Raw genomic sequence first — 11,396 nt, 5'->3', positions numbered from 1 at the left:
CTCTCTCTGTCCCAAAAATAAATAAATGTTGAAAAAAAAATTAAAAACAACAACAAAAAAAATGTATCCATATTTAAGAGCCATAGAATATAAATCATATATTGGGGCGCCTGGGTGGCGCAGTCAGTTAAGCGTCCAACTTCAGCCAGGTCACGATCTTGCGGTCCGTGAGTTCGAGCCCCGCGTCGGGCTCTGGGCTGATGGCTCAGAGCCTGGAGCCTGTTTCCGATTCTGTGTCTCCCTCTCTCTCTGCCCCTCCCCCGTTCATGCTCTGTCTCTGTCCCAAAAATAAATAAACGTTGAAAAAAAAAATTTAAAAAAAAAGAATATAAATCATATAACCAGAAGATACAAATGAGAATATACCTTAGACACACATCAAAAAGGTTTTTTTTAATTATTTTTTTTAACATTTATTCATTTTTAAGAGACAGAGACAGAACATGAGTGGGGGAGAGGTGGGGAGAGGGGAGAGGGAAGAGGGGAGAGGGGAGAGGGGAGAGGGGAGAGGGAGGAGAAAGAATCTGAAGCAGGCTCCAGGCTCTGAGCTGTCAGCACAGAACCTGACACGGGGCTCGAACTCACAGACCGTGAGATCATGACCTGAGTGGAAGTCAGATGCTTATCCAACTGAGCCACCCAGGCACCCCCACCAAAAAGTTTTTTAATTTTAATTTTTTTAGCATGATAAATATGGCTCTGGGCTTACCATTGTATCTATCTGGTAAAGCACTAATCTTAAATTTGAGAAGCCTACTTAAGAAATCAGGTGTAAGCAGAAAAGAACACCATTAGAAAAGAAAACTATAGGCCAATATCCCTGATGAATATGGATGCAAAAATTCTCAATTCTCAATACTAGCAAACTGAATTCAGCAGCACGTTAAAAGGATCATTTACCAGGGCACCTGGGTGGCTCAATCGGTTAAGTGTCCAACTCCTAATTCTGGCTCAGGTCATGATATCACTGTAGTGGGATCAAGCACTGAGAATGGAGCCTGCTTAAGATTCTCTCCCCCCCAATCTCTTTGCCCCTCACCTGCTCATGTTTTCTGTCTCTCTTTAAAAAAAAAAACAAATTTAATTTAAAAAATACACACACACACACACACACACACACACACACACGTAGGATCATTTACCATGATCAAGTGGGATCTATCTCTGGGATGTAAGGATAGTTCACCACATCAATCAATGTATCATATCACATTAACGGAATAAAAGAAAATAATCATGTAATCATCTTGATACACACAGAAAAAGCATCCAACTTCTGACAAAAGTCAACATCCATTCATGATGAAAACTGTTAACAAACTGGGCACTGAAAGAACATATCTTGACATAAAAAGTCCACATATGAGCAGCTCGCAGCTAACATCATACTCAATGGTGAAAGGATAAAAGCTTTTCCATTACGTTCAGGAAAAAGACATGGTTGCCCATTCTTACCACTTCTATTGAACATAACACTGGAAGTCCTAGTGGGAGCAATCAAGCAAGAAAAAAAAAAATAAAGGTATCAAAACTGGAAAAGAAGTAAAATTGTCCCTGTTTGCAAAAGACATGATTTTACAGAGGTGCCTGGCTAGCTCAGTCAGTAGAATGTGTGACTCTTTTATTTTTATTAATTTTTCTTTTTTTTGAGAGCAACAGAGAGAGAGTACACACACACACATGATTGAAGTGTGAGGCACAGAGGGAGAGAGATAATCCCAAGCAGGTTCCACACTCAGCACAGAGCTAGACGCCGGGCTCAACCCCATATCCCTGGGATCATGACGTGAGCCAAAATCAAGAGTCAGAAGCTCAACCACTGAGACACTCAGGTGCCCCAGAGCATGTGATTCTTGGTATCGGGAGTAAGTTTAAGTTCAAACCCCACGCTGGGAGGAGATATTACTTAAAAAATAAAATCATTTAAAAAAAACAAACATGATTTTATATATGGAAAACGCTAAAGACTCAACTGAAAAACTGTTAGATCTAACCAATGAATTCAATGAAGTTGCAAGATAAAAAAAATTAAATTAAAAGATCAGTAGTGCTGGGTACCTGGGTGGCTCAGTTGGTTAAGCATCCAACTCTTGGTTTTGGCTCACGTCATGATCTCATGTTTTCATGAGTTTGATACCTACATAAGGCTCTGTGCTGACAGTGCAGAGCCTGCTTGGGATTCTCTCTCTCCCTCTCTCTCTCTGTCCCTCCCCCATTCATGCTGGCTCTGTCTCTCTCAAAATAAATAAATAAGCTTTAAAAACACATTTTAAAAAATCAGTAGTGTTTCTATACACTAATGAGATTTCTGAAAAAGAAATTGATACTATTTACAACAGCATTGAAAAGAATGAAATACTTAGGAATAAATTAAGGTGAAAGATCTCTATGCTGAAAATTATAAAGACACTGATGAAAGAAATTGAAGACAATACAAATAAATGGAAAGGTATCCTGTGTTCACGGGCTCGAATTAATATTGTTAAAATGTCAAAACTACTAATAGCCATCTACAGATTCAATGCAATCTCTATCAAGATTCCAATAGCCTTTTTTACAGAAGTAGGAAAAATGCTCCTAAAAAATTTATATGGAACCACAAAGACCTCAAACAAAGAAATATTAGAAAGAGCAAATCAGGAGGTATCACACCTCCTGATTTCAAGCTATATTATAAAGCTATACTATGATAATGAACAGTATGATAATGGCATAAAAACAAATAGACCAGAATATAAATGAGAGCCCAGAAATAAGCCCAAACATATAAGGTCAACTAATATTTGACAAGGGAGCCAAGAATACTGAATGGAGAAAAGACCATCTCTTCAATAAAAGATACTAGTATAACTGGGTACTCATATGTAAAAGAATGAAACTGGATCCATATGTTATACCACTCACAAAAACTAATTTGAAATGGATTAAAAACTTAAATGTAAAGGGGCACTTGGGTGTCTCAGTCAGTTAAGTGTCTTTGTTGGTTTCGGCTCGGGTCATGATCTCACAGTTTTGGGATTGAGCCCTGTATTGGGCTCAGTGCTGGGCGTGGAGCCTGCTTGAGATTCTCTCTCCCTCTCCTCTCCCTCTGCCCCTCCCGTTTGCACACACACAGGCATACACGTGGGCTCTCTCGCTCTCTCTCTCTCTCTAAAATAAAAATTAAAGTCATTAAAAAGCACTTAGATGTAAGACCTGAAACCATGAAACTCCTAGAAGAAAACATAGGAACAGAGCTCCTTGATATGGGTCTCAGTAATGATTTTTTGGATGACACCTAAGGCACAAGCAACAAAATAAAACATGAACAAGTGAGACTACATCAAAGTAAAAAGCTTCTGCACAGCAAAACAAAACATAAATAAAGTGAAAAATAACCTATGGGATGGTAAAATATTTGCAAACTATATATTTGATAAGGAGTTCATATCCAAAACATATGAAGAACTCATATAACTCAATAGCAAAAAACAAATAACCTAATTAAAAATGGGCAAAAGACTTGAATAGAGATTTCTCCAAAGAAGATATACAAAAAGCCAACAGGTACGTGAAAAGATGCTGAACATGACTACTCATTAGGGAAATGCAAATAAGAACCACAATGAGATATCAGTTCACTCCTGTCATAGTGGCCGTAGCCATAATCAAAAAGACAAATAATAGTATGGATGTAGAGAAAAGGAAACCCTTGTGTACTGTTGGTGGGACTGTAAATTGGTATAGCCACTGTGGAAAACAGTATGGACAACCCTCAAAAAATTAAAACCAGGACTACCATATGATGCTGCAATTCCACTTCTGAGTATATATCTAAAGATAACAAAAACACTATCTGCACTCCATGTTCACAGCAGCATTTATGTACAGTAGCCAAGACATGGAAACAACCTAGTGTCCATCAAAGGACGAATGGATAAAGAATTGTGGTATGTATACACAATAAAGTATCATTCAGCCATAAAAAAAAAAAAAACCACAAGGAAATCCTACCATTTGTAACAACATGGACAGATCTTGAAGGCATTATACTAAGTGAAATAAATCAGAGAAAGACAAATCCTGTACGATCTCACTTACATGTGGAATCCAAAAGCAAAACAAAAACAAGAAAACAGACCCAAACTCATAGAAAAAGAGATCAGAATTATGGTTACCAGAAGAAATGAGTAGGGAAGGGGGATCTGGGGGAAGATGGTCAAAAGGGACAACCTTGCAGTTATAAGGTAAATAAGTACTAGGGATGTAACGTAAATCATGGTTACTACTGCTAACACTGCTATATAATATATAGGAAAGTCGTAAAAAAAAAAAAAAGTGTAAGAATTTTTACCACAATGAGAAATTTTTTTCCTTTATTAATTTCTTCTTTCTTTTCTTCTTATTGTTACCTATACGAGAATATGGATGTTAGCTGAACATACTGTGGTACTCATTTCTCAATGGACATAAACCAATACCTTAAACTTATACAGTGATGTATGTCAATTACTTCTCAATACCGCTGGGGTGGGGCAGGGGGGGACGGGATCAGGTTTAAAAGTTAAAAAAAAAAAAAACAAAAAACTTTACATCATGTTTCAACTCTTCCTAAATAAACCTTGGTCCCTTTTGTAAAACACAAGACGTGCCCACTCATCCTTTCTAATCCTTAAAATAACAAACCACCTCCTTAACACAAGGGCAGGTTTTTCAAATGTAAAAAAATCTACAAAGCTAAATTGTGACAATAAAGGGCTGTCCCCCACGTATTTTGTACTTTTAGAGATATTCATAAAATCAAATTTCACTTTTGAAAGCAGCAGGGCGATTATTCCATTCACTGCAAAAAAAAAAAATTTCATAAGATTGAACAATTTGTGATTTAAAAAACTCTTAGCAAACAAGAAACAGAACAGAACTTCTTTACTTTGATAAAAATCATGGACCAAAACCTTCAGCAAATATTACACTAATGGAGAAACTTTAGAATCATTTCTTGAAAATCAGAAACAAGACAAAGTTGTCTATTATCACTACCATTATTTAACATAATACTAAAGGTTATGGCCAATACTTGAAGGAAAGAAAAAAGTAAGATATGAGAATCAGAAGGAAAGAGATAAAACTGTAACTGTTTGTAAATGATACGATCTAACTACAAACCAACAGAATCAGAAATACCACTGGAACTCATGAGAGTTTGGCAAGATACAAGATCAACCTATTACATTTCTCTACACTGGCAGTAACCTGCCACAAAATTTAACAAAAAAATAACCATATCAATAAAAACTATAAAGCAGGTAGAAACTAACTTAATCAAAAAGAATATATAGAAGCTCTTTGGAGAAAGCTTTAAATTTTTAATGAAAGACCTAAAAGATACTCAAAGAAATGGAAATTCCATGTTCATGGATAGATACTATAAATTCTACCCAAATTAACCTACAAGTTCAAGGCAATTTCAATTAAAATTTCCAGTCAGTAGTTCTTGAGCATTTTTTTTAACGTTTATTTATTTTGAGAGGGTAAGCAGAGGAGGGGCAGAGAGAGAGGGAGACAGAGAATCCAAAGCAGGCTCTGCTGTCAGCACAAAGCTGGACTCGGGGCTCGAAACCACAAACCATGAGATCATGACCTAAGCCAAAGTCGGACAGTCGCTCAACCGACTGAGCCACCCAGGTGCCCCAAGTAAAAAAATTTTTTAATTTTCTAGTAATTTTAATCTTACTCTGACGCTTACATGGATGAATAACTGCCAGGTCAGCCTCAAAAAAAGAGTTAAAAAAAAAAAAAAGAAAAAGGCTCAGAAACAAAAAGTGATCTAAGTTAGTTAACACAAGCTTAACAAAACATATCTATATAATGTACCCTCTTTTTCTTTTAATTTTTTTTAATGTTTATTTATTTTTGAGACAGGGAGAGACAGAGCATGAACGGGGGAGGGGCAGAGAGAGAGGGAGACACAGAATCGGAAACAGGCTCCAGGCTCTGAGCTGTCAGCACAGAGCCCGACGCGGGGCTCGAACTCATGGACCGTGAGATCATGACCTTAGCCGAAGTCGGACGCTCAACCGACTGAGCCACCCAGGTGCCCCTCATGTACCCTTTTAATAGCATACACTAAGAGAGACACATCTTTTGTGTGGTATTCTTACCAAAAATATATAACCTTAATTAACTGTGAAAAAACATCTGACAAACTTAAACGGAGATATATTCCATAAAATAACTGACCAGGACTCATCAAAACTGTCAAGGGCATAAAAGACAAAGACAGAGGAACCATTACAAATTGGAGAAGACTGAGACACAATAACTAAACACAATGTGGGATCTTTGATTAGATCCTAGAAGAAAAAAAGAACCCTGGAGAAAAACTGGTGAAAATTCAAGTTCTGTCGTCGTCATCATCATCATCATCAACAGTATCAGACCAATATCAATTTTCTGGCTTTCATAACTGAGCTATGGTTATAAAGGTGTTAATATTAGGGGAATCTGAGTGAAAGGCATACATGAACTCTGTACCACTTTGGCAATTTTTATTTAAGTCTTAAATTATTTCCAAATAAAAAGTTCAATAGATAAGATACACACATAGATACACAGATTAAGAAGATTAACATTGACTGTGAAGCCATAGTAATTAAAGAGAACAGAAAAACCTAAGGGGTATGGGCACAACAGAAAAACAGACCTATGCACCAGAATATAAAACTAAATGATATGAGTACATGGGAACCTTAAGATACAATGAAAGGGGCCCTATAAACCAGAGGGGAAAGGATAGATTACAGAGTAGACAGCAGTGGGAAAACCGGTTCACCTTATCAGCCGGGGGGGGGGGGGGGGGGGTACAAAACTAGATCCCTACCAGAGAAAGGCTATGTCTCCAGAGATTAAAAACCTACATGTGAAAGGTAAAATGATACAAGGTTAACAAATGAAATATAAGAGAATATCCTTGTGATCCAGGTATTTAAGTAAAACTTCAAAAGCACAAACACAAGGCAAAATTTATGTTGGTTACACCAAAATCAACAATTTGTTCAATGAAGGGCATTACAGAAAGATGACAGAAGATATGTGCAATGTCCACAACCTACATCAGATTAACATCTAGAAAACCAAGAATACCTAAGAATCAACAAGGAAAAGACAACACAAAAGAAAAATGGACAAAGGAAAAACAGCAATTACAGAACACCCCAAAAGCCAAAGTATATATAGACCTAATAAAAATCAAAGAGAAATACAAGTTTACAATGAGATATCACATTACACCCAACAGGCTGGTAAAAAATTAAAGCTGGATAATGCTAAATGTTGGCAGGAACCAGGGATACTATGCACGACTGGCAGGAGTGTGGATTGATTTAGCCACCCAGAAGGACAAGTTCTGGCCCTATCTGTATTTCCTGTGACAGAGCAAGTCCACTCCTAGCTACCCCAAGAAAGTCTTACACGGCTCCATAAGGGACATGGATAAAGATATTCATGGTAGTATTTTGTGGCTGCAGGAAGTGCAATGTCTAACCCTGAGGAGCAGACAGGTTGAGTATGGTAGATAGATCACCATCCCACAGACTGCTAAGCAGTGGTCAGAAAACAGATTAGACTCATAGATGAGATATATACAGTATTTACACAAGGTGCCAAATGTATACTTTGTAAGAGCACATACATGTAACACACATTACAGCATATTAAACAAACTATGGGGAATGAACTATGGGGATTAACAAGAATAAATAAGACAAGGGCTTCACACTGACCTATAAAGATAGGGGCGCCTGGGTGGCGCAGTCGGTTAAGCGTCCGACTTCAGCCAGGTCGCGATCTCGCGCTCCGTGAGTTCGAGCCCCGCGTCGGGCTCTGGGCTGATGGCTCAGAGCCTGGAGCCTGTTTCCGATTCTGTGTCTTCCTCTCTCTCTGCCCCTCCCCTGTTCATGCTCTGTCTCTCTCTGTCCCAAAAATAAATAAACGTTGAAAAAAAAAATTTTTTTAAAGATAACGTGGTGGCACCTGGGTGGCTCAGTTGGTTAAGCGTCTGACTTCGGCTCAGGTCATGATCTTGTGGTGCAGGAGTTCAAGCCCTGAGGCAGGCTCTGCGCTGACAGCTCAGAGCCTGAGCCTGCTGGGAATTCTGTGTCTTCCTCTCTCTTTGCCCCTCCCCTGCTCACTTTCTGTCTCTCTTAAAAATAAACATTAAAAAAAAAAGATAATGTGACTTTTTGCAGCTGAGTTTACAAAAAAGGCTTCTAAGAATATGAACAACAGAAATGGGAAACTATTACTGTTCATATCCACAAATTCAATGAAACTGGTTTCATTTTTAATAAAATATTATTGCTGTAACAGATAAACTAATCATAATAGACTGAAAAATCATTTACTCGTCGAATCCCCAAAAGGACTACAGGCACAAATTGTGGCTAAAGAAAAATTTCACTCAGTAGCTTTTGACCAGTTAACTATAAGCTAAGCAACTATTAAGTGCCAGGCACTACAGAGTGATGAAATAAAGTATGGTGCCAAACCTTCAAGGTACTCCTAACCTACCTGAAGAGCTAACATGCGGAATAATAACTAAAACAAAAGGCAATCCCTGCCCCACTGAGAAAATCAGAGAGTAGGTACTCTAAGTGCCATCCGTCTATGTATTTTTCAATTTTCTAGTAGAAACACTAAAAAACGTATCAACAGGTTAAATTAATTTTAATATTTTATTTAACCCAACATATTCTCAAATATTTCAACACATAATATAAAAAGATTAAGACTGCATATTCTTTTTTTCACACTGTCTTTAAAATCTGTATATATTTCATCCTTACAGAGCCACATTTCAAGTGGTCAGCAGCCACACGTGGCTAGTAGCTACTGTGTGGGATAATGTAGTACTAAGCACTCAGAGGAGGTGATCACATTTGAGTGAGATGAAAGAAAAAAAGGTATCTTATGAAGGGATAATCTTTAAAGGATAAGTAGTAGAGTTCTAATGAAAGACAAAGGTTATTTCAAGCCAGGCACTAGTACAAGGAAACCTAGCAAAACGTGGGGGGGTGGGGAAATGATCCCCTCCCCTGCCCCCCCCCCTGCACCCCAACCTGCATGTCAAACCACTTTCATCTCTCACAACTCTCTCATTTCATGGGACACTAACACGGGGGGGGGGGGGGGGTAGGGAACGCTTCATTTCCTTGACATCATGATGGCTGACAATTTATCCTTATGCTCCTGACTAGGCTGTCCTTTCTGCCTTGCTCTGCTCTCCATCCCCAACCCTTAGCTTAATTAATGCCTACACCAAAGTACTTGACTATGAGTTCCTTGTGGGCAAGAATAGTCTCATCTCTGTATTCTCAGAATACAGGACCTGGCAACTAGCAGGTGTGAAATCACTGGGTAAACAAATAGCTAAGCAGAGCTGTCTGGCTAGAGTATTAAGGTTATACAGATGAGCAGTTGGAAACAACAAAGCTAGAAAGGTGGATCAAGAATAAACCTCCAAAAATTAAAAAAAAAAATTTTTTTTTAAATGTTTGTTTATTTTTGAGACAGACAGAGACAGAATGTGATTGGGTTAGGAGCAGAGAGAGAGGGAGACAGAATCTGAAGCAGGCTCCAGGCTCCGAGCCATGAGCACAGAGCCCAACGTGGGGCTTGAACCCACAAAATTCTCATCACAAGAAAAAAAAACCCGAAGTATGTATGGTAATGAATATTAATTATTATACTTATTGTGGTGATCTTTACACAATCAATACAAATAGTGAATCATGTAGCACATCTGAAACTAATAAACCAATATGGAGGTTATGTCAATTACATCTAAAACTTAAAAAAACAGTGAAATAAATTAAATTTTTAAAAGATGAGGCATAGATCAGTGAATTGGTCATGATTAAGTTACTTGTATTTGAAAGCTAGTTTTACATTTTTTTTTAATGTTTATTTTTGAGAGAGAGAGAGAGAGAGCAAGTGAGCAAGCAAGCAGGGGAGGGGCAGAGAGAGAGAGAGACACAGAATCCAAAGCAGCCTCCAGGCTCTGAGCTTCAGCACAGAGCCTAACATGGGACTCGAACCCACAAACCGTGAGATCATGACCCGAGCTGAAGTCGGACGTTCAACTGACTGAGCCACCCAGGCGCCTCTGAAAGCGAGTTTTAATTACAAGTATGTAATTAACATAACTCCAAATCCCAACTTCTTGTATGTTTTGTTGTTGTTGTTCCTTCTTTTTTGCTCCGCATCTTGTCCACTCTACCTCAGACATGTCTTCAGATGCACTCCTTCAACTGGTCTTAGGCTCCCATCTTTCTCTTTCCCTTCCAAGCCCAGACACTATCCATCAGTTCTCCCTTTAAGAAAGCAGTCTGAGGTTTTAAAAAAAGGAGAAAAGAGATGATGTTGCTGGAATAACTACAGAGGGGAGAAGCTAAGGATACAGGGATAGAGATGAGAAGACCAGTAAAAAGACATCAACATTAACGACAGCTAACATTTATCTGTACTTACTTACTGTAAGTAACAGGCACTGTTTTAAATGCTTTACCCATATTGTCTCATTTAACCACTAATTCAACCAATATTTTATTGAACCCCTATAACAGATGACAAGCATGTTCTAGGTATTTGTTGTATCAGTAAGCAAAACAAATTATTTCTGTTCTTGTGGAGCTTTCAGTATACCAGAAGAAACTGACAAAACACAATAAACATAAGCAATGTGTAAATATGATACGTGAGAAGGTAATAACTGCAATGGAGAAAAGAAAAACTAGACCAGGGTTAGTCACAGGAGAGTCACAGGTGATTAAGCCACTGAGGTGATATTTGAAAAGAGGAGGTGAGAAAGTTAGCCATAAGAATATCTGGAAGAAAGGTGTTCAAAGAGAAATGCAACGTCAAGGCCCTGAGGTCGGAGTGTCACTTGTGTGTTCACAGAACAGCAAGAAGACTCTTAGGTCTATGGGCAGAGTGGGTGAGGAGAGGCAGAAGGTGAGGACCAAGAAGAAAGGAAAGCCGCGCATGGAAGGCCTTATCGTTGTAACAGCCCTATGAGGTCGTCACTATTACCAATGCCATTTTACAGATGAGGTAACTGGGGCACAAAAAAGTTAAATAACTTGTCCAAGGTCACACAATAAAATGCTAGACCAGATTATAAACCCAAAGAGTTACTATTAAGTTGTTTTGAAAACATGACGTTGACATTGTTGACACACTTCCCATTACAAAGTAAGGTCCGTGTCCCTTGTGTTGTGATAGATTTAACCAAGAGCAAATGACACAGTGTGACTTCTGAGGCTAGGTCATAAAAGGCAGGGAGCTTCTATCTCTTCTGAAACACGGAGCAACCTCGGAAGTCTGTTCGCACTGAGGCCTCCACACTGGAAAAGCCCTTT

This window comes from Herpailurus yagouaroundi, unplaced genomic scaffold, assembly GCF_014898765.1.
Source record: "Herpailurus yagouaroundi ecotype Mexico unplaced genomic scaffold, PumYag 141, whole genome shotgun sequence".
Lineage (NCBI taxonomy): Eukaryota > Metazoa > Chordata > Mammalia > Carnivora > Felidae > Herpailurus > Herpailurus yagouaroundi.
This window is presented reverse-complemented; position numbering follows the sequence as displayed.